We start from the raw sequence: 24860 nt of genomic DNA on the forward strand, positions 1-24860 counted from the left end.
CAACTTTGGCAGTCTAACAAATGGAACGGAAAACTCGATGAGCTATTCCCATCCATTGTTGCACACTCCAAGAGCCAAAAGGGAGCAATACTGGGAGAAGCCCAGTGGCCTGACCATTTCAATGAATGCAAAACTGAAAATACCAGATGATTCAATAAGTTTTGTAACTTGGTATTTAGCACATCTAATTAATAATGTAGAATTAAGAGCGCCTCCATGGCTCACTTAAGTATGGAACTGAACCATATCGATCAGACAGGTGGCACCTCTGATCCCGCGGTCTGTCTGCCATGTTGGATGAGATTGGATAAGTGTTACAAATGGCCTTTTCAGCAACAGTCTCAGGAGTGGGAAAAGAAGTCAGCTAGGGCCACCACCTGTGATGCATGCCTGGATATCACTAATCTATCTGAGCATCAACGAGAGTGCATACAACATCCCAGAAATGAGAAAAGAAACAAAACTAACAAAGGAGAAACACTGCCAATTAATGGCAAGAGACAGGCATGCTCAGGGACAATGTAAGGACAGAACTAATGAAACCCTGTTGGTGCGAAAAGGCACATTTTTCAACAATGAATACAGTCCCAACAGAAAAATAAAACACCATTCCTGCAAACTGTGTGTGTCATAGAACTCTCATCAAGCAACAATCAAGGTTAATACTGTCCTAGAGCATTAATTCAACCAAAACTTGTTGCGAACATACTCCAGTGAGGGTTTTGTCTTTTCATTAAAGCTCTTCTGATAAAAACTAAACGCAGTATTTGCTTATGTTTTGTTGTATGGATGTGAGATCTGCAGAAGCACAATATTGGATATCCACATAAATTTGAATTAGAACTCCTGACCAGATATCACAAATACAAATAATGTAAAAAGTTAACAACACCTTGTATTTATATGCAGTAAAAAGCACACGACGGTGCTTCACCAGAGTATTATCGAACAAATGTGACACCAAGCCACTTAAGCAGCCAAGGGCAAAGGAGGAGGTTGTGAGAGGTGTAGAGAGAGAGAGAGAGAGAGAGAGGGGGGAGAGGGAGATGAAGCAGCGGGGGAGAGGGAGATGAAGCAGCGGAGGAAAGGAATTCCAGAGCTTAGGAGCTAGACAGTTGAAGGTAGAGCATGGCTACCCGACCTGAACCCAACCAGACCCGACGACATGTGTCGGGTCTCTCTTCCAGGTCTGGCATTCGGGCTCGGGTCGGACACAGTGCTGCCTTTTGCTCAGGGAGGGAAATGCTTCAAAATTTGAACAGTCAGGACGTCAAGGCGGGGAACATGCATACGGACTCTGCACTAGTCTGCAGTGTGCGATTCCATCCAAGGTAGAGCACAACCTCTTTGAGATAATCAACTTCATTCCGGTGGTTGAGTCAGGTGCGGGAAAAAAAAATCAAAGGACTCGGGCCGGGTTGGATGTGGTTCTATCGGGCTCGGGTCGGGTTTCAATTGCATACCCGAACAGGCCTTTAGTTGAAGACACAACTAACAATTGTGGGGCAAAGGAAATCAGGGATGCGCAAGAGACCAGAATTGGAGGAAAGCAGAGAACTCAGAATTGTAGGGATGGAGGAGGTTGCAGAGATAAGGAAGGATAAGGTCACAGAGGGATTTGAACACATGGATCAGAATTTCATTTTTGAGGCATTGCTGGACTGGGAGCCAACGTAGGTCAGCAAGCACAGGGTGATCGGTGAACAGGATTTGGTGCAGGTAGATACTCTAGGTTGAGGGTTTCAGCAGCTGAGGCAGGGTAGAGATAAGCAATACTACAGGAGTGGAAGTAGGTGAACTTGGAGATGGAAAGGCTATGGGATCATAAGCTCAGTTCAGGTAAATTAGGACGCCAAGATTCCGCCTCGGACAGTGGTATGGGAACGGGTGGAATTGGTGGTTAAAGAACTGAATTTGAGATGGAGCTGAAGCCAGTGACTTTAATATTTAATTGGACGAAAATTTTGCTCACCCAATATTGGAATCAGACAAGAGTGTGGCAAATCAAAGGCAGTGGAGGGATCAAGAGAGGTGACGGTGAAGTAGAGTTGGGTGTCATCAGCATACATATGGAATCTGGCACTGTGTTTTTGGATGATGTTGCCAATGGGAGCATGTAGATGAGAATTATGAGACCAAGGATAGAAACCTGGGGCACACTAGAGGTAACAGTGTGGGAGTGGGAAAAGAAACAGGGTCTGAACTCACTTCCATAGAAGTCTCTTCAGCAATATTGCTAAGTTTCTTGATTACTACCATTATCCCATCCTTTGACATCCTCAGGAATCCTGCACCACTGAATGATGGGGCATGGGTCTGAACCAGTGGGTCTTCAGGCAGGGAGCTCCTGGTTTCAATTGAGACACTCTGGACAGTTGCCAAATGGAGCTTAGATTCTTCCCCACAAGACAGGGAAAAGGAACTTCAAGGACCTATATTCTTATTATTTTAATTGGCCCATTTTGCACTTGCTGAACAGAAGCTCGAATAACTTTGCCTCCTAATAGCTTCTCTTTGCCTTTCTCATGCAGACCACCCCCCTCAACACCTGCCAAGAATGAGGCATTTAATTTTGTCACATGAACACTGATTTGAAAACTGGCGCTGAAGTGAAGATTTTAAAATAATCCCCAGGCCCTTGGCTGGAAAGACATTTGCATATTAACGTACAGTGCTTGTGGAGTCAAAGGGGTTACTTTCCTTATCAAATTTAACTCACTACGGACTTTGAGCACCAGACATTGAAAGTGAGGAAGCCCAAATTTCAGGATGACTGCTGGGATGGCCAAATCTACAAACAGACGTGGTCAGACCAGCTGGTCACGTGACTAACCTGCTTGGCAACCTGTTTTTTCTGAATTGCACAAACAGTTTGAACTCAGAGACTGCAGAATGCTCCTGGACTGAAGACCTCTCCTGTCTGTCTGCTCCCATCTCTTTCTCACTGAACTCCAAATCCACTGAAGACACATGAACCCCAAGAGAGAAAATTTTCCTACAGCGAACAAGGTTTAAGAAGAATACTGGGCCCCAATGAAAAGCAAGATCTACCTACAATTAAGGACTCTACAGTGAGCTTGAAGAACCATAACAATAACCCTCTTCAGATATTGCTTCAAACTTTTCCACTTTATTTTTCTTCTGCTCTTTTCTGTTTCAATCTGTATGTGTGTATCGCGTAAGCATGCAAGCGTGAGCAGTCGGGTATCCGTAGGTATTAACCAAATTAGAGTTTAAGTGAAATAAAGTTCAACCTTTTTATCTTTAAACCTAAGAAAACCTGTTTGGCTAGTTTCTTTGCCTTATAATTGGAAGTTAGTGAACAAGGATTCACTGAGGGGCAGCTTAAAAAAAAAGGTGTGTTTGAAATTAAACCCTGAAGGGTGAAGGCTGAGAAGGAACCCTAGATCCCTTTCTCACCTGGTCGTAACACCTTCTTTTACCACACAGCAAGGGAAAAAAACCATAATTGAATTTCATTCTGGTTAACATCCCCCAGATGCTGGACCAGCCATCATTGGAGGCCCGTGGAGCAGCAAGCTACCAAGGTCACAACTGAAGATGGGAAAGTTGTTCATAAATGTCTCTTGGGCCTGGTTATGGTTTTTGCTCCAAGGGAGGTTACACCCCTCCCTAATATGGATAATAGAAGTTGGCAGGTCATGGAGAATCCCAAAATATGGTCTTATATCCTTGTTTACACTCATGACTGTAACAAATAACAGAAGAAACATTATGTTGTTATGTTCAACTAAAAAGGATTACATTCAAACAACAGAAATATGAGGGAGCTGTCCAATGAGCCAGTAGTTCACAAAAGCCTATGTCCACAAAAATTGTGGCAATGAATCAAGACAATGGCAGATAATGGAGGTTCCATTGTAGCTCTAATATTCAATAATATTTCTATTCCTGGCATGTTGTGAACATTTTTTTTTACAATGTCACACTATATATGTTTTCATAAAAATCATAAGCATAGTCAAGTGCAGTGAACTGCTGCTCTCTGCTTCTGGTGGGGCTTAAGTGTGATTTATATTTAACTTTTGTTAAAGCAAGGTCACATAGCAAACAGCAGAATGTAGAAACAAATAAGAGTTGTCAAAAGTAAAATTACATTTGGTGCTGAAAGCCTGCTCTACATCAGATATATTCGAATGATGCAAGGGGACCTCAAGGTTGTTGCAATTTTGTCTGTAACCAGATTTCTACACATTCTTTCTAATGCAGCACACCAGCAGAATATGTTTTCTGCAACGATGATGCAGTTTTCCTTTAGGTAGCTGTCTCTGTATTTTGGACATTAGGACAAGGTGCCTAAAAGTTCACCGATATTTGCAGGGGGAATTTCTTGGACACAGAGGACACAGCATTCGCCAGAGCTGGCGGGCAGCCATAAAGACAGGGCTAAATTGTGGCGAGTCGAAGAGACTTAGTAGTTGGCAGGAAAAAAGACAGAGGCGCAAGGGGAGAGCCAACTGTGCAACAGCCCCAACAAACAAATTTCTCTGCAGCACCTGTGGAAGAGCCTGTCACTCCAGAATTGGCCTTTATAGCCACTCCAGGCGCTGCTTCACAAACCACTGACCACCTCCAGGCGCATATCCATTGTCTCTCGAGATAAGGAGGCCCAAAAGAAAAAGAAAGAAAAGAAATTTCTTGGAGCAAATCAAATCCCTTTTATTGAAAGAAAATCACCATGAGTAAGAGTAAAACGGCACACTGCAGGAGGTGCTGTGATTTAAAAATAATAAAACTGGAAAAAAAAATCAAATTTCGGCTCGTGAACCCACTGCGATAAAAACTGCCATCAACAGGTTAAGTTCATTTTATGATCATGGATGACAACAACAACAACTTGTACTTGTAATGCCTTTAATGTAATAAAAAACATTATCAAATAAAATTTAACACTGAGGCACAGGAGGAGATACTAGGTCAGAGTGTCTTGAAGGAGGAAAGAGATAGAAAAATGGAGAGATTTAAGGAGGAAATTCCAGAGCTTTGACAGGACCATCAATGTCGAAGCAATTCAAATCTGGAACGAAGAACCAAAATTTGAGGAACGCAGATAGCTCGGAGGGTTGTAGGGGTTACAGAGATGACAAATCTAGGGAGGGGTGAGGCCATGGAGGGATTTGAAAACAAGGATGAGAATTTAAAAAATCAATGTATTGCTGAACTCTGAGCCAATGTAGGTCAGCAAGCACAGTGGTGATTGATGAATGGGACTTCGTGCAAATTAGGAAACAGGCGAAGTTTACACAGGTAGAACAGGGATGCCAACCAGGAGTGCATTGGAATAGTCAAGTCTAGAAGTAAAAAAGGAATGAATGAGGGTTTCAGCAGCAGATGAGCGGAGGTGGGGCAGAGTCAGGCGATGTCATGGAGGTGGAAGCAGGCAGTCTTGTGATGGCGCAGATATGTGGTTGGAAGCTCATCTTGGAATCAAATGAGACACAAAGGTTGCAAATGGTCTGCTTCCGCGACGGTTGCCAGAGAGAGGGATGGAGTCACTGGCTCGGAACGGAGTTTATAGAAGACAATTGCTTCGGGCTTTCCAATATTTAACTGGAGGTAATTGCTGCTCATCCAGTACTAGATGTTGGACAAGCAGTCTGACAATTCACAGACAGTGCAGAAGTCAATAGAGGGGGTGGAGAGGTATAATTGGGTGTTGTCAGCATACATGTAGAAACGGACATTGTGGCCGGAAATTTATACACCCCAAACGGGCAGGCTGGTGGCGGGGAGGTGGGCGTAAAATTGGGTGGGAGGCCCGGGGGTGGGGGGGGGCGATCCTGACCCCTTCCTGCCCCACTGCAACTTTATGCAGGGCGACGGAGAGCAATGGCCCGCCCGCCCAGGCTAATCAAGTAAAGCCTGGCTCGGGTATAAAATTAGAATCCGAGCCGACCCGAACCCGACCCAAGCCCTTTAATTTTTTTCACGCCCGACCCAACCCAACCCGACACGAATATCCTTCATCTGTTCCAGCAGCAGGCCATTCCTGCAGATGGAGTTGTGGGAAACCATGGGTAAGCCTGATCTCGTGACTTCCCGGAAGCAGCACTGTCCAGCCCGACCCAACCCGAGCCCGAATGCTGGACTCTGAATATAGACCAGACCCGAACCCGACAGGTGTATTCGGGTTCGGGTCAGGTAGCCAGGCTTTATAATCAAGTCCCTTCAGTGGCCAACTAACTGGCACTTAAGGGCCTCTGCCCGTCACCGCGGGTATTTTACCCTTGGCAGCCAGATGGGCATAAGCCTCAAAAAGTCTGCCTGGTGATACCAGGTGGCCTTCTTGCAGACTCTGGGGGGGGGAGGGGGTCCTCCTGATCAGGCACCCTGTGCCCCACCGAGGGCCACCCCAAGGCCCCAACCACCCCCAACGCACAACACTTCCCACCCACCCTACTCCCCTCCCATCACTCCCGGTGGCACTGCTGGGACTAAGCTGCCAGCCTGCTGATTGAATGCCAGCTCCATTAGGCGAAACTTCCTGCCTCAAGGAGGTGGAAGTCCCGCCTAAGACCAATTATGGTAGGGGGAGCGAAAAATCCCTCCGTGGTCCCCAGGCCTGGCGGAGGTGGGCTCACCCCGACTTTTCGGCCAATAGACGGGGCATCCAGTTCAACAAAAAATTCCAGCCTGTGTTTTCAGATGATGTCGCCAAATGGCAGCATGCAGATGAGAAATAGAAGGGGACCAAGGATAAATCCTTGGGGGACACCAGAATTAACGGTGTGATAGCAGGAAGAGAAGCCATTGCAAGTGATATTCTGGCCACAACTGGATAGATAAGAATGGAACCTGGAGAGTGCAATCCCAACAAGCTGGACATTGTGGAGAGGTGGTTAAGGAGGAGTGTGTGGTCAACCGTGTCAAAGGATGCAGACAGGGGGTCAAGAAAAACAAGGAGGGACAGTTTACCTTTATCAGAGTCACATCAGATATCATTTGAGATTTTGATTAGAGCCATTTCGGTACTTGGCAAGGGTGGAAATCTGATTGGAGGATTTCAAACATGGAGTTCTGGCAAAGATGGGCACAGATTTGGGAGGCAACAACACGTTCAAGGTCTTTGGATAATAAAGGGAAGTTGGAGATGGGTAGTAGTTTGCAAGGACGGAGAGATCAAGGGGTTTTTTTTTGAGGAGAGGGGTCTAAGATGGCAGATTTGAAGGAGGGGGCAAAACTTGAGGGGAAAGAGCCAGCAATCAATATCAGCAAACATGGGGACCAGGATGAGGCTCATACAGAGGTCAATTAAGATCCTCATATTGTTACATAAATGCTGAATGAATTAATACGTGTCATTGAAGAGACTGCTGATATCCTGGCTCTGGTATGCTCTTTCTTTGTATTTTGCTTTGAAATGCGCCATAGACAGTGAGGTGCAACACAAAGAATTGTGCATTTTCTGTACATCAAATCAAATGAGCCAAAGATGTATTTGTTTATCGTCTCACTAAGCTTTAAACTATAAGGCACAAAAAAACCTTATAATCCGCTGTCACACTTTCTCTATTTATTTAATAGAACCATAAATCTATTTGACTATTGCTTGAAGAGACAAACGATTGCAGGCACACTGAGCATATAAATTGCTAGATGCGAAAAGCCCACAATCCATTTAGTTCATCTTCTTCCATCCTGGTAGTCTTATGTTACAGTGACGATGGAGTTGTTGACTAATCAATGCAATCAATTCCTATCAATTAGTCTACAACCAATGCAGACATGTGGCAAGGAAAACTCCAGTGGCAGAGCACTTCAGGAAACAGAGGTTCAAAGTCACCTATTCCTCCCAAGCATGCAACACTTATGACATGCCATGACTCCAATTACTCTTATACTGTATCCCAAATGCTACTTTCTGAAAGAAATTTATCAAATCTATTATTTAGTTTATTTATTTATTTATTTAGAGATACAGCACTGAAACAGGCCCTTTGGTCCACCGAGTCTGTGCCGACCATCAACCACCCATTTATACTAATCCTACAATAATCCCATTACCCTCTCACATCCCCACCTTCCCTCAATTCCCCTACCACCTACCTATACTAGGGGCAATTTACAATGGCCAATTTATCTATCAACCGGCAAGTCTTTGGCTGCGGGAGGAAACCAGAGCACCCAGCGAAAACCCACGCGGTCACAGGGAGAACTTGCAAACTCCGCACAGGCAGTACCCAGAATCGAACCCGGGTCGCTGGAGCTGTGAGGCTGCGGTGCTAACCACTGCGCCACTGCGCCGCCCCATTTATCTACATTTATCAATATTAACTGCTTCCACCATCTCCCTTGGAAATCTGTTCCATCAACTGACCATGTACTCACTGGAGTACTGTTTCCACAGATTAGTTTTGAATTCCATTCCACCACCAACCACCCCCGCACCCCCCCCACCCCACCCCACCGCCCCGCTTTAAATGCAGGCCACATTCTCTGGTTCTACTGTTCTGGAGAATGTGAAACAGCTTGTTGTGGTCAACATAACCTCGTCCCTTTAGAATCCTAAAAACCACCACAATATCACCTCTTAACTTTCTCTTTTCCAGTGAGAACGTGACCAATTTACATAATCGCTCCTCATAATCCAACCCCCTCCAATCCCCCAATCATTCTGGTTGCTCTCCTCTGTATCCTTTCAATAACTAATATATTTTTGTACTGCAATGACCAGAACTGTACACAATATTTTAAGTGCAGGTGCACCGATGATTTATAATCCCACTTCACATGGCTCAATGTTTTGTCATTTAATTACATACCAACATTGGATTTGGTTTTATTTTAACTGACAATTCACCTCAACAGCAGCTGAAATTGACAGATAAATGCCTGAAAGTAAGTGCTGATATTTCTTGTCTTAGGTTGGTTTAACCCCTGAACCCTGTTGCATTTCATTTATCATGCAGAGCCACTTCACAGGGCTTCAGTGCACCCGCAATTGCCCTTTTACCTAAAAAGCTGACAACCTTTTGTTTGCCTCAACCTCTTTCACCCCACCTCCAGCTTTTGGGACATTTTCCCTGTGCCCTTGCCTCTTCAATATGCTGGCTGAGTTTCAAGAAAAAAAGGTTCAAGGAAAAAAAATCTCACATTCTAGTGACTGTGCACTCATGCAGCATGCTAGTTTTAGTTGGCTCAGATTATATCAAGGAACTGAAGCACAGTGAAATGCCCTCAAAGTTGACTGCAGTGAATATTGTTTTACGACTGCCACACATTTTACTACACCCTACAAAAGTGAAGCTACAGTCACTTCTCCAGTTATTGACTTTTGGAAACTGACCAAAAAAGTAGGACTCCTTTAAATCAGATTTGAAATTGCATTTTTAAAGTAGCAAAATCACATGCTGATTCAGACTTTGCTTATTAATGTAAACAAGGTCATTGTACACCCATTATTATTCCTTTCACACATCCAGCACAGTGTCTGCATTAATTCATATACAGTACAGCCATAGAATGCTTGCACCCCCAAGATCATTCGACCTCAGTCTAACAAGGAACTGCACTTGCTTATCACTTCAACTTGAAATCAGCATGGAGTTTACCAAATATGCAACTTCCAAACGTTTCCATTTCCAGAACTACTTCTGCTTTTCTTACATTACGGGAAAACTCATGACAGTTATTTCACAGTGATTTAAAGAAGTGGCTGAAAGCACTCTGTGTCTCATCTTCCTACAGATGGTAATGGTTTGATTCTATAACAAGCAGAACAAAGAGTAACAATCAGTGTACCATGCATGACAAAATCCACACCTCTGATTAATCCCTCTGACATCTTTTGGAAAACCAGTCTATCTGCTGTTCAGTCATTGTTTATGTTTGAATTTTTTTTAATGAATATTTAGTAATTTGAACTAAGTACAGTAAATAAAACAAGAGGATTTTTAGTTCACACAAAAATTAATGTTAAATTACTTTGAGTTGACCAACTGAACTTACATTTGGAAATTCTTGTACAGCAGAAACAAGCACCCAAGATGGGCACCAAAAATAAAGGGCAACAAAAATTGGAGAAGGTGAAGGTGGAGAAAGGAGAGTACCTACATCTACAAAGCAATGCAGAATCACTGCTGACACCATGCATCTCCTCCAAGGCCATGGGCATCATGAGCTCCTTTGTGAATTATATTTGTAAACTCAGAGGGTGAATCTTCCAATCTGGCTCATTATAACAGTAGTTTGATACACAAACTCATGGGAGATCCAGACAATGTGTGCCTGCTGCTGTTCGTGAGCTGGCCAAGTGCACTGTCGGAAGGGCCAAAGCCTGGAAACAGGTGCACCGGCTCCAAATAAAACTCCACAGCATACTGAAAAAAAAAGTAGACTGTACTTCAAAAGCCTCTCAGTTAGTTTTTGGAAGTTGTGAATTGCCAAAACTTCAACCTCTTAGAACCACAGAAAATATACAGCAGAGAAGGAGGCCATTCAGCCCATCGTGTCCGCGATGGCCGCAATAACTACTCGCCCAAACTAATCCCACCTTCCAGCACTAGGTCCATAGCCCTGCAGGTTACACCGCTTCAAATACATGCCCAGACACCTTATAAATGAATTGAGGGTTTTTGCGTCCACCACCATTCCTGGCAGTGAATTCCAGACACCCACCACCCTCTGGGTGAAAAAGATTTTCCTCATATCCCCTCTAATCCTTCTACCAATCATCTTAAATTTGTGCGCCCTGGTAATTGACCGCTCAGCTAGGGGGAACAAGTCTTTCCTGTCTACTCTATCTAGGCCTCTCATAACTTTGTACGCCTCAATTAAGTCACTCCTCAGCCTGCTCTGTTCTAAGGAAAACAACCCCAGCCAATCCAATCTTTCCTCATAGCTGCAACTTTCAAGGCCTGGCAACATTCTTGTAAATCTCCTCTGCAGTCTCTCCAGAGCAATTATGTCCATTCTGTAATGTGGTGACCAGAACTGTACGCAATACTCCAGCTGTTGCGCCATGGAGAGGTCACTCACTGACCACCTCCAGGCGCGTATCCATTGTCTCTCGAGATAAGGAGGCCCAAAAGAAGAAGAAGAAAGAAAGAAGAAAATACCTTTCTGCAATAACTTTCCTATCATGTGAATGTTCTTTGGCCTGCTTGTCTCGAGAGACAACGGGTAAGTGCCTTGAGGTAGTCAGTGGTTTGTGAAGCAGTGCCTGGAGTGGCTATAAAGTCCAATTCTAGAGTGACAGACTCTTCCACAGGTGCTGCAGATAAAATTGGTTGTCAGGGCTGTTACACAGTTGGCTCTCTCCTTACACTTCTGTCTCTTTTCCTGCCTCGACTCGCCTCTCTTTAGCCCCGCCTTTATAGCTATCCACCAGCTCTGGCGATCGCTGGCAACTGACTCCCACAACTTGTGATCAATGTCGCAGGGCTGCATGTCACGTTTGCAGACGTCTTTAAAGCAGAGATATGGACGGCCAGTGGGTCTGATACCAGTGACGAGCTCGCTGTACAATATGTCCTTGGGGATCCTGCCATCTTCCATGCGGCTCACATGGCCAAGCCATCTCAAGCACCGCTGGCTCCATAGGGTGTATATGCTGGGGATGTTGACCGCCTCGAGGACTTCTGCATTGGAGATACGGTCCTGCCATCTGATGCCAAGGATTCTCTGGAGACAGCGAAGGTGGAATGCGTTGAGTGTATGTGGGAAGTCAATAAATACAAATTCTTGACAGTTATCATTTCAATAGCTGTTGAAATGTACATCTCATTTGACTGCACAGAACTTTGCTCAGTCCCAACAAGATGGTAATAATTTCAAAAAGGATAGGAAACATTGCACACACTATCAAATTTGTTGTTAAAAACATAATCAAATTAATTGATAAGATTGAATAATACGTCACCAGTGATTACAGCGAAACCCTATTTGACGCATATACTAATCAGTAACACTGGAATTGGTAGGGTGGTTCAAAAGTGTGCATACGTCATAATCTGTTGATCGCACAGAAGAGAAACAACAATAGACAATTATGTAATTGTCTTGACTGCTTAACCAATAGAGAAAAACAACCATGCACTGCCATAGATGAACTCAATGATTCAAGGTACAGGAGCTGCAAACCTACATAAAAACATCACAAAGTAAAATATTTTTACACTGCTGCAATATAATACTTTCTTAACATGCATGAGTTGCACTCACGATCCTCACTGACAAAAAAAAGACTTCTATTTATGTGGCTCTTTCATTGCCTCAGGACATTTCAAAGCGCTTTCTAGCCAATGAAGTACTTTTGAAGTTTAATCACTATTGTAATTTAGAAAATGTAGGAGCTCCCACAAACAGCAATGAGATAATGACCAGATAATCTGTTTTCAGTGTTGGTTGAGGGCTAAGTGTCAGCCAGGACAGAGAGAAGAACTCACCTGCTCATCTACAAATAGCGCTGCAGAAATTTTTTATGCCCACCTGAGGGGGCAGACAGGACCTTGGTTTAAGGTCTCACCTGATCTCAGGCACCTCTGACAGCTGAGCACTCCGTCAGTTCTGCAGGAGTGCCAGCCTGGATTCTTTGCTGTCTGGAGTGGGTCTTGAACCCACAACATTCAGATTATGGAGAGAGTACCACTGAGCCAGTGGTCATACTGACATTGGCCTCCAATTAAAATTTGCACCCTCACGACTTTCATGACTGCCAGGACCCCACGTTCCACACCCATCCCCCCCAGCTCTAATCTCCTCCAGCACCACAATTACTCCCCCCACCCAAACTTTCCGCTTGAGTCTGCCCTCTAGTGCATACCCCCCTCCCTTCACCTCATGAATTCACCTAGATGAATTCATACTCTGCAAATCACTCCCTATACCCTCGCTTCCCTCCTTTAAGACCCTCCTTAAGACCCACCTCTCCAATCAAGCATCTGATTATCCTTCCTAATATTTAATTTTTCTTTGAACTTAGCATTGTTTCTTGTCAGAGGTGTAGAGAAAAAGAAACATTTTCCTGTATGAAAGATGCTTTATAAATGCAAGCTGTTGAGACTCACGATGTATATTGATAGTAATACCAGAAGTAAATTAGCCCAACTTGTTTTTTGGGAGCTAGGGAGCGCTGAAAATGTTTTACATTGTCCCAAGACTACTTCAATCCTTGACTACACAAACCAGAGATACAGGAAAAAAATAATTTCACAACTGGGAACTGCTACAGATTTCAGAACAATTTCAGAGGCCATTTGGCCCATCTTTTCTGTGCCAGCACAAAACTGAAAAATGTTAGCATATAATAAAGGGGATAAACCTGCTATTAAATCTCTGAGAACTGACACAACTATTGAGACACAGGCTCCTGATTACACCCTTTTTTTTGAAACACCATTGCAATTGGGCGGCACAGTGACGCAGTGGTTAGCACTGCAGCCTCACAGCTCCAGCAACCCGGGTTCGATTCTGGGTACTGCCTTCGTGGAGTTTGCAAGTTCTCCGTGTGACCGCGTGGGTTTTCACCGGGTGCTCCAGTTTCCGCCCACAGCCAAAGACTTGCAGGTTGATAGGTAAATTGGCCATTATAAATTGCCCCTAGTATAGGTAGGTGGTAGGGGATGTGGTAGGAATATGGGATTAATGTAGGATTAGTATAAATGGGTGGTTGATGGTCGGCACAGACTCGGTGGGCCGAAGGGCCTGTTTCAGTGCTGTATCGCTAAATAAAAATAAAATAATAGTGTGGCTTAAAACAACTAATTAATTAGTCTAATTTATTAATAATTACTAATTAGAATAGTGCTGTTTGGACACTGTGAGTTGTGTGTGAAGGATTTTACTGACTCTAGAAAGGAGGTGTTCTTTGCAGTCTTTCTTTTCTGCCTTTTCAGCCTCTACGGTACAGGGGAAGAAGCTGATTGGCGAGTAACTAGTAAGTTATTCCACTTATTACATTAGCAGTAGTTAGTTTGTAAAGCTAAGTAATGGCAGGGCAGCTCGGCCAAGTGGAATGTGCCTCCTGTGGCATGTGGGAAGTCGCAGACGCACCAAGTGCCCTTGACAAACAAATCTGCAGGAAAGGTCATCGGCTGCAGAAGCTTGAGCTCCGGGTGTTGGAACTCCAGCAGTGGCTGGAGTCACTGTGGCACATCCGCGAGGCTGAGAACTACGTGGATAGCACATTTCAGAGGTAGTCACCCCAGAGCTTAACAGAGCACAGGCAGAGAGGGACTGGGTGGCTGCCAGAAAGACAAGGTGGTCAAGGCAGGTAGTCCAGGAGTTCCCAGAGGACATCCCACTTTCTAACCAGTATTCAGTTCTGAGTACTGATGGGAGAGAGGGTTCCTCTAGAGAGTGCAGTGAGAGTCATGACTAGAGCACCATGGCTGGCTCAGCTGTGCACAGAGGGAGGAGAAAGGACAAGAGAGCAATAGTGATAGGAGATTCTATAGTTAGGGGAACAGATAGGCATTTCTGTGGTCGCAGATCTGATTCCAGGATGGTATGTTGCCTCCCTGGTGCAAGGATCATGGATATCACCGAGCCGCTACAGGGCATTCTGGAGGGCAAGGGTGCACAGCCAGAGGTCATGGTCCACATTGGTACCAACAATATAGAAAGAAAGAATGATGAGGTCCTGCAGGCTGAGTTAAGGGAATTAGGAATGAGATTGGTAAGCAGGACCTCAAAGGTAGTACTCTCCAGGTTACTCCCAAGGCCACGTGCGAGTGAGTATAAAAATAGGAAAATACACCAGATGAATGCGTGGCTGGAGAGATGGTACAGGAGTGAGGGCTTCAGATTTCTGGGGCATTGGGACCGATACTGGGGAAGGTGAGACCTGTACAAGCCGGACGGTCTACACCTGAACAGGACTAGGACAAATATCCTTGCAGGAAGGTTTGCTAGTGCTGTTGGGGATGGTTTAAACTAGCTTGGCAGGGGGATGGGAACCTGAGCGCAGTCTTAGATAGGACATTTTCAGTGCAGGGAGCAGGAGGCAGAAAATTAGCGAGTGACTCTGAAAGACAGAAGCAGTAAAGGTTAAAAAGTGTGCAGCACAGGAATTTGGCATTGTTAAAGGGTATTTATTTAAACACAAGGAGTATAGTAAATAAAGCCGATGAGCTGAGGGCACAGATAGACACATAGCAACATGATACTGTTGCTATAATGGAACTTGGCTTAAGGAGGGGCAAGAATGGCAACTCAACATCCCCGGATTTGGAGTTTTCAGGCAGGATAGAGACTGAGATAAAAAAGGAGGGGGTGTAGCATTATTAGTTAAGGAATCAATAACAGCTGCGAGTAGGGATGATGTGCTAAATGAACTCATCAAATGAGGCCATATGGGTGGAGCTCAGAAATAAAAAAAGGGCAGCCAGATGACTAGGAGTGTACTATAGACCCCCAAATAGAGAGAGGAAGGTAGAATAACAAATATGTAGGCAAATTTCTGAGTGCAAAAACTGTAAGGCAATAATAGTTGGGGATTTCAATTACCCAAGTATCAACTGGGATACAAACAGTGTGAAGGGCACAGAGGGAACAAAATTCTTGAACTATGTTCAAGAGAACTTTTTTAGCCAGCACGTAACAAGCCCAATGAGAGGGGGCGCAATTCTAGATTTAGTCTTCGGTAATGAAGCTGGGCAAGTGAAGGAAGTAACAGTGGGTGACCATTTTGGAGATAGTGACCATAACATAGTAAGCTTTAGCATAATCATGGAAAAGGACAAAGATAAAACAGGAGTAAAAGTTCTAAATTGGGGGAAGGCAAATTTTAAGAAACTAAGAGGTGACCTGGCGAAAGTGGACAGGATACAGCTACTTGAAGGAAAATCATTGGCAAACCAGTGGGAGGCATTCAAAAGCGAGATACTACATGCACAGTGTAGGCATGTATCCACAAAGACAAAGGGTGGTACTGCAAAATCTAGAGCCCCCTGGTTATCTAGAAGCTTAGAGGGTAAGTGAAAGCAGAAAAAGAAAGCTTATGACAGTCACAAAAATCTTAATACTTTAGAAAGCTGAGAAGAGTATAGGAAGTGCAGGGGTGAAGTAATAAAGGAAATTAGAAAAGCAAAGAGGACATGAAAAATTATTGGCAGGTAAAATCAAGGAAAACCCAAAGATATTTTATCAGTACATTAAAAGCAAGAGGATAACTAAGGAAAGGGTAGGGCCTATCAGAGATGTACAAGGGAACTTATCCATGGATGCAGCAGATGTGGTCAGGGTTCTTGGTGAGTTTTTTGCCTCTGTCTTCACAAAGGAGAGGGATGATGCAGACATTGTAGTAAAAGAGGAATGTGAAATATTAGATTCGATTAGCATAATGAGAGGGGAAGTAGTAGAGGGTCTGACATCCTTGAAAGTTGATAAATCACCAGGGCCCGATGGATTGCATCCCAGGTTGTTAAAGGAAGCCAGGGTGGAAATAGTGGATGCGCTGAGGATCATCTTCAAATCCTCACTAGATACAGGAGAGGTACCAGACGATCAGAAGTCTGCGAACGTTGTACCATTGTTTAAAAAGGGATAGGCCAAATAATTATAGGGTGGTCAGTCTGACCTCAGTGGTGGGTAAATAGTTAGAATCTATTCTTAGGGACAGGATAAACTGCCACTTAGAAAGGCACAGATTAATCAGGGATAGTCAGCATAGATTTGTTAAGGGAAGGTCATGTCTTAATTGAATTTTTTGAGGAAGTAACAAGAAGGATTGATGAAGGCAGTGTAGTGGATGTGGTCTTCATGGACTTTAGTAAGGCATTTGACAAGGTCCCACATGGCAGACTGGTCAGTAAAATGAAAGCCCATAGGATACATGGGGAACGTGACAGGTTGGATCCAGAATTGGCTCAGGGACAGGAAACAAAGGGTAGTACTGTGAATGGAAAGCTGTTTCCACTGGCGTTCCACAGGGCTCAGTGTTGGGGCTCTTGCTGTTTGTGGTATATACTAATGATTTGGACTTAAACGTGGGAGACATGATTGGGAAATTTGCTGATGACGCAAAAATTGGCAAATGGAATTCAATCCAGATAAGTGAGAGGTAATTCATTTGGGGAGGGCAAATAAAGCGTGGGAATACACAATGAACTGGAAGATATTGAGAGGGGTAGAAAAAGTAAGAGACCTTGGAGTGCATGTCCACAGGTCCCTGGAGGTGGCAGGACAGGTAGATAAGAGTGGTGAAGGCGGCATATGGAATGCTTTCCTTTATTGGTCGAGGTATAGAATTCAAAAGTAATGCTGGAATTGTATAAAACGCTGGTCAGGCCACAGTTAGAGTATTGCGTACAGTTCTGGTCACATTACAGAAAGGACATAATTGCTCTGGAGAGAGTACAGAGGAGATTTACAGGAATGTTGCAAGGACTCGAAAGTTGCAGCTATGAGGAAAGATTGTCTAGGCTAGGGTTGTTTTCCTTAGAACAGAGGAGGCTGAGGGATGACTTAATAGAGATGTAAAAAATGATGAGAGGCTAGATAGACAGGAAGGACCTGTTTCCCCTAGCGGACAGGTCAATTACCGGGGGCACAGATTTAAGGTGATTGGTAGAAGGATTAGAGGGAACTTGAGGAAATACGTTTTCACCCAGAGGGTGGTGGGTGTCTGAAATTCACTGCCAGGAATGGTGGTGGAGGCAGAAACCCTCAATTCTTTTAAAAGGACATGCACCTGAAGTGCTGTAACCGGCAAGGACATGGACCAGGTGCTGGAAGGTGGGATTAGATTGGGAGGCTAGTTTTTTTTCTGGCCGGTACGGACACGATGGGCTGAATGGCCTCCTTCTGTGCCGTAATATTTCTATGGCTCTATGGCTCTAACTACAAATATAAAAACATGCAAGTCTGACTGTACAAAAACTACCTTTCCTAATTAGATAGGTTTGGAGAAGGGAACTGCACGAGTGACACAGAACTGCATGGACTTTGTTTTTATAAAAGTAAAATTTCAATACTTCTATATAAATTTATCAACCCTAAATTATCCAGTTTTGGTTGTTCAATCAATGCATTTCCATTATTTCTGAACAAAGATCCCGGTGTGTACTTAGTTGGTTCTAGCAGGGCAAGCATCAGTGCGTTCAGGCTGCGGACTGGACAAAACAACACAAGTTCCAGCTCCAGTTCCAACTTATAAATGTCTTTAACATAACTGACTTTATTTTACAATCTGCGTTTTCCCCTCAATATGGTGCGCAGTTTCATTGACATCAGCCACCCTGTGGTACCTGTAAGTGGGAGGAAATCAGTGAGGGTTTCCAATCCTGATCCCTCTCCAGTGAGCCCTAGTGCAAAGTGCATGTATGGGGAGATCTGGTGAGGACACGATCAGATACAACCATGGTTAAACAGCCTTCCAGCACTCTCTGCATAGGTTCACATATGATTAGGTCCCAACGATGCTGAGGGAAGGATGGAAATTGCAGAAGTATTGGCGATAATCTTCCAATCCATCTTGATATGGAGAATTGCCAATAAACCCAGAAACTGCAGACCAGTCAGTTTTGTTTCAATGATAATCCAGGAAAAAAACTGACAGTCATGTGGACAACAACAACTTGAATTTGTATAGCACCTTTAACATAATAAAACATCCCAAGGAACTTCACAGGAGCGTAGCAAAACAAAATATGACACTAAACCACATAAGAAAGTATGTCAGATGACCAAAAGCTTGATTAAACAGGTAGGTTTTAAGGAGTGTCTTAAAGGAGGAAAGTGGGGTTGTGAGACACAGATGTGTAGGGAGGGAACTCAGGCAGCTGAAGGCACAGCTACTAATGTTACAGCAATTAATATTGGGATGCTCAAGAGTTCAGAATAAGAGGAGCACAGATATGACTGCTTTAGGGCTGGAGATTACAGAGACAGCGAGGGACGAGGCCATGGACAGATTTGAAAACAAGGATGAGAATTTTAAAACAAGACATTGCTTGACCAGGAGCCAATGTAAGTCAACCAACACAGGGGTGATAGGTGAAAGGGACTTGATGCAAGTTAAAACATGGGCAGCAGAGTTTTGGATGGACTCAAGTTAACAGAGGATAGAATGTGGCAGACTAGCCAGCAGTGCAATGGAATAGTCAAGTCTAGCAGTTAGAATGGCATGAATGAGGGTTTCAGCAGCAGATGAGCAGAGACAGGTGCAAAGTTGAGCGATATTGGGGAGGTGCAAATAGGCCGTCTCAGTGTTGGCACGAATACATGGTCAGAAGCTCCCCTGGGGTCAAATATGACACCAAGATTGTGAACAGACTGATTAGTCTGAGACTGTTGTCAAGAAGCGGGATGGAGTCGATAGCAAGGGAATGAAGTTTGGGAGGGTACCAAAAACAATGGCTTCAGTCTCCCCAATATTTAAGTAGAGTAAGTTTCTGCTCATCTTGCGCAGATGAATTAATAAAAGCCAACACGGAGTTATTCAAAGCAAATCATATTTAACTAACATGATTGAGTTTTTTGATGTAACAGAAAATGTTGATGAGGGTTAGGACATTGATGTGGTGTAAATGGACTTCCAACAGGCTTTTGATAAAGTAACCCATAATAGGCTTGCCAACAAAGTTGAAGCCAATGAAATAAAATGGACAGTAGCAGCATGGATAAGAAGTTGGATGAGTGACAGGAAAGAGCATTGGTGAACAGTTATTTTTTGGACCAGAAGAAAGGAGAGTGGGATTCCCCAGAGGTTGGTACTGAGACCATTGTTTTTCTTGATATATATCAATGACCTAGACTTGGGTGTACAGGGCACAATTAAAAAATCAGCAGGATGACAAAACTTAGAAGTATAATGTACGGTGAGGAGGATAGTGAACAAGGCATAGACAGGCTGGTGGAATGGACAGACAATGTGGCAGATAAAACTTAATGCAGAGAAATGTGAAGTGATACATTTTTGTAGAAAGAACAAGGAAAGGCAATATAAACTAAAGAGTACAATTCTAAAGTGGGTGCAGGAACAGAGGGACCTAGGGGTATATGTGCACAAATAATCAAAGGTGGAGGACAGGTTGCGTAAGTGGTTAAAAAGGCTTTATAAATCAAGGCATAGGGTACAAAAGCAAAGCAGTTATGATGAACCTTTATAAAAAACACAGGTTCATCCTGAATTGGAGCAGTGTCCAATTCTGCACATCGCACTTTAGGAAGGATGTGAAGGCTTTAGAGAGGGTGCAGAAAAGATTTACAAGAATGGTCCAGGGATGAGGTTTTAACTTCATGTTAAACTTCATCGCTCAACTTCACACCTGTCTCAGCTCATCTGCTGCTGAAACCTTCATTCATCCTATTGTAATTAAATTATTCAAAATCCTGAGAATAAGAATTTTGTTTTTGTAGTACCAGTTAGTATAAGTGAACTTCAGTAACATGGATAGAATGGAGAAGCTGGGATTGTTCTCCTTGGAGAAGATTGGAAGGAGATTTGATGGCGATGCTTAAAACAATGAGGGGTCTGGATAGAGTAGATAGATAAATTGTTCCCATTGGTAGAAGGGTCGAGAACCAGAGGACACCAATTTTAAGGTGAATTGCAAGAGAACCAAAGGCAACACGAGGAAAAACTTTATGTAGCAAGTAGTTAGGATCTGGAATGCACTACCTGAGAGGGTGATAGAGGCAGATTCAATTTCAAAAGGATAAACCGCTGAAGAGAAAAAATTTGCAGGATTACAGGGAAAGGTCAGGGGAGTAGGACTTGCTAAATTGCTCTTGCAGAAAGCTGGCACGGCCTCAACAGGTCAAAGAGCCTCCTTCTGTGCTGTAACCATTCTATAACTCTATGAAAAGGGTAACTAAATCATTCTAGAAATTATTTTCAGTGCAACTATACCAATTCAAATGGTTCCATAACAGATCAACACACAGTTCAAATCTCAACCAGTAGAAAGTATGTGAGTGAAGTACTTTGAAGCTGGCTCTTTTATAACAAGAGCAACTCCTATAAATACAGAACAAGTCTATGAGCCATGAAAATGAGAAAAGACAGCTGAACGATTTGATCCTAAACCCTTCACTGAAACTGGAAAATGAAAGAGAAGTGAGCCCCTAATATGGGAAGGGAGCAGGGTAGGGAGAGAAGCATGTAGGAGTCACAAATTAGGAAAGGTGACTCTGGTCAGAGAAGGAAGGCAACAGGTTATACACCCGGAGATTTTTGAATGGAAAACTGAATAGTGCACTGAAAAGTTCTCAGCAAATCATTGAAAATCCATTGAACAAAAGGGCACAAAAGTAGCTAATTTAAGGCAATGAAAATGGAATAGTAGTCATGAAAAATGTTCGATTCCAATTTGTGATTTTTGTCTCTTTATTTTATATTCACAATTGTCATTTTTATCTGTACTAAATGTGAAGTATTTAAATTGAGTTTAACTTCAAAATCTACCTTTGTGTTGCAATTAATCCCAGGATATCACACTGCTTTCACTTATACTAACTGATACTACAAAAACAAAATTCTTATTCTCAGGATTTCAAATAATTTAATTTCTCCATACAAAAATAGAATCAAAATTCAACAGACAGTTTTATTTCATATCAAATATGGAAACTAACCTAGCCACAAACTGGGGAAAACCTTGAACTGGAACACCCAGATCCCCACATGGTAAATCATTTATTATCCTTAGGTAACATCAGTGAAGGAAAGGTGGGGAGGAGAATGTGAAGTGCTTGCCCTGAAAATTTCCCTCAACAGGATGTGATTTTTGGAGTTTAGATGGAAACCCAGTCCCTGTTCATGCTCTTTAAAGAAAGAATATGCACTATAGAACACCTTTCACAGCCTTAGGACAATCCAAAGAATTTTACAGCCAATGGAGTACCTGTTATAATGCAGGAACAAACAACTTATCCACGGGAATATCACACACAAGTGCGAACACATGCTCCCAGATCACCCACAGACTCTAACAGGAGTCAGTGAATGACCATCAACAGCAGAAACCCTGCCTAACCAAATGACTACTACTCTGTTTGAGGTCAATTTAACACAAACCATGGAAACTGAGACCATCGTGATCTGTATACTTCAGTGGATCAGCCAGACATCCAGCACCACTTTTGAACATCACATGGTCCCAGCATGTATCTCATTCCAGGTGTGAGTTGAAATAATTTACATTACAAACCATACATGGCCCAACAAAAAAAAATTCAACATAACTAAGTGCAATGAAATGTTACATAAACATGTACAAGAAAGTCAAATTACAGGCCTTGAAATGCCCTCCATCATCCTACATAACTACATCATTCCTGAAACTACACAAGGACAGGGTGGATGTACGATTTATTTATTTATATTTGTTTTTTGTTTGTGTCACTGTGTTAGCTAACCACTGCAAGTACAGAATACCAGTCAGGTTCCATGGTGTTAAACAGCATTAGGAGGCTATCACAGAAGCAACTCACTGAGGTCATATTACTCAGAAATTACACAGTAGTTGTTCTGTGGTATCCCCGTATTGTTTCAACTCACCAAATGTGTGACAGGACAATCCCTCCTCATTGATGAAAGATAATTAATACATTTTTAAAAACTCTCAGCCTGTCGTGAACTATTTTTTTCGATACAAATACCTAATCCACATCTAACCATGAAAAACGCCTATGGTAACTGAACACTTCTGCATGGGATTTGGGTGGCCCTGCCACGCCTCGGCTGGGAGGATGGCGTAACTACAGCGTGACCTGTTTACATAGACAGTCTCCATTATAAATATTGCTTGAGAAATCTGCAATTAAAGTATGGGACCAAAAAAATGCTGATTGAGTCCAATTTCCCTCCCCACCTTCCTCGTCGGACAACGAAACACAGCAACAAATATGTTAAGTGACACCAGCCGTGGTTTAGGGAAAAGTCCTCGCCAGTTAAAGACGCCGACACACTAACTCCGCTCGCACTTTTAACCGCTCCCTGTCAAACTGCTTCACCGATTGCCAACAGAAGGGGAGCCCGGGGCCAGCCTATCTCCTAACCGAGGCGAATTCTCTCCCTGATGAGGACAGGATGACGCCTAAGCCGTCCCGTCCTCTCCTCCCCCCGCCCGTCGGCCACCACTTCTTTACCTCACGAAAACCCGGCCGTCCTCTTGACGCCTCCCGCCCGCTCACTCGGCGACCGCCGAACCCTCCGCCGCCGTCGCCGAACCCCGCCCACCGCCACCCTCATTGGCCGGTCCGCCCGGCCCCGCCCACCGCCACCCTCATTGGCCGGCCAGCCAGGCTCCGCCCACCACCACCCTCATTGGCCGGTCCGCCCACCGCCACCCTCATTGGCCGGTCCGCCCGGCCCCGCCCACCGCCACCCTCATTGGTCGGTCCGCCAGGCCAAGCCGACCGCCACCGGTCGGCCGTCCGAACCCCGCCCACCGCCACCCTCATTGGTCGGCCAGATACATCCACCCGATTGGTCGGCGGAGAACACCGTGCGCGGCTTAGCGACGTCACTTCCACCGTACAGCTAAGGGGAGGTGTGGGACTGAAAGAGGTAGGAGTAGGATGTAGCCCAACTCCTCCTAAACGGTTTGTGGGGGGTGGTAGTTGCACTGGGCGTTATCTGCACCGTGCTTGAGATTCATCACCAGCTTCTTGCATCATATTCGGAATAGGTAACAGGTTCCTGGATAAATATTTGGTAACGTTATCCATCCGCTGTCGTCCCAAGTGTCGCCTTGTTTGCTGTACAAAGAACGTTGTCTTCACTGAAGCTTAGCGAGGCAATTTGAGACATCCTAGCCTTATTGTTCTGGGTACACAACCCTGGAGTTGTGTCTCAGGCTCACTCATCGCCAATTTGCTTAATGCAGGCCATCGTGAGGTGGTGGCACTTAGTTGGATTGAAATTCAAAGGATTCGGAGCAAAGAGTGCTCACAGCATAAAAGGAGGACATTCGGTCCTTCGTTTCTATGCTAGCTCTTTGTAACAGCAGCAAAGAGTAGTTTAGCTAGTCCCACTCCCCGTAGCCCAGCAAGTGTTTCTTAATCCTCAATTATCTAGTTCCCTTTTGAAGGCGTGGATTGAATCTGTCCCCACCACATTTACTGAGAGAGAGAGAGCTTTTTCCTCATGTCTCCATTGTTTCTTTTGCTAAGCACCTGTCAAGAAAACACGATGCCAAATGAAAAATTTTATTTTGTTTGGAAACTTGCACTTGACTTTTAATGGAAAAAAAATCCTATAGTTAACTTTTTAAAATAAACTGGCAGCCAAGATGGCCACTGCAATTTGCATCTGAAACACCTTTGCACATTCCAAGGCCCAACTAGGGCCAGAAGTCTGGAGAAGCCCTGGACCTAGAACAATGGCTTGCTCAAAGTAATTGCACTACTAAGGATTGCTTCAGGAGAATGGCAGTCAAGGCAATCCTGACATATTGACTTTGAAAGAGCAAACCCCTTAGTGTAACTACTGGCATCCTGGGTCCTGTGGAGTCAATTCTGAACCTTAAATCTCATTAGATGGTTCTAGAGAATGCTGTAAGGCACTCATGTGACCATCTGTCCATCTCTGGGGGAAAAACTGGAGGCAAGCAGTAACAGTGTGCAGCAACCAAGAAGGCTGTGTGCCTCCCTTATTCTCTCCAGGGAAACAGTTTGAAAACCGTATGCAACTGCTGACCCTCCAAACCTATGATTTGCTATAGCCAGAGACTAGGAGAAGAACATATGTTCATATGAGCAGGAGTAGGACATTCAGCCCCTCAAGCTTGCCCTGCCATTCAATAAGATTATGGCTGATCTGCCCCAGACCTCAACTTTCATACCAGCTCCTCATAGCCCTCAACTCTGATAATTCAAATATCTATCTACCTCCTCTTCAAATACTTTGTGATCTAGCCTCCACAAGTCTCTGGGGTAGAGAATTCCAAACA

At 44.0% G+C, this 24860-nt stretch overlaps 1 protein-coding gene across 2 annotated transcripts in view; it reads right to left on the reverse strand.

Annotated features, from left to right (window-relative positions):
* klhl13 (kelch-like family member 13) overlaps window positions 1-23142 on the reverse strand; it is a 297520-nt gene extending 274378 nt beyond the window's left edge. The window contains exon 1 of one of the 2 annotated variants that reach the window (XM_068047852.1): window positions 23056-23142. The gene's annotated coding sequence lies outside the window, so the exon portion shown is untranslated. The remainder of the gene's footprint in view (window positions 1-23055) is intronic. The other variant, XM_068047851.1, reaches the window with a different exon arrangement.
* Window positions 23143-24860: the final 1718 nt, after the last annotated feature.

Source organism: Heterodontus francisci, chromosome 15 (assembly GCF_036365525.1).
Source record: "Heterodontus francisci isolate sHetFra1 chromosome 15, sHetFra1.hap1, whole genome shotgun sequence".
In the NCBI taxonomy this organism is placed as follows: Eukaryota; Metazoa; Chordata; class Chondrichthyes; order Heterodontiformes; family Heterodontidae; genus Heterodontus; species Heterodontus francisci.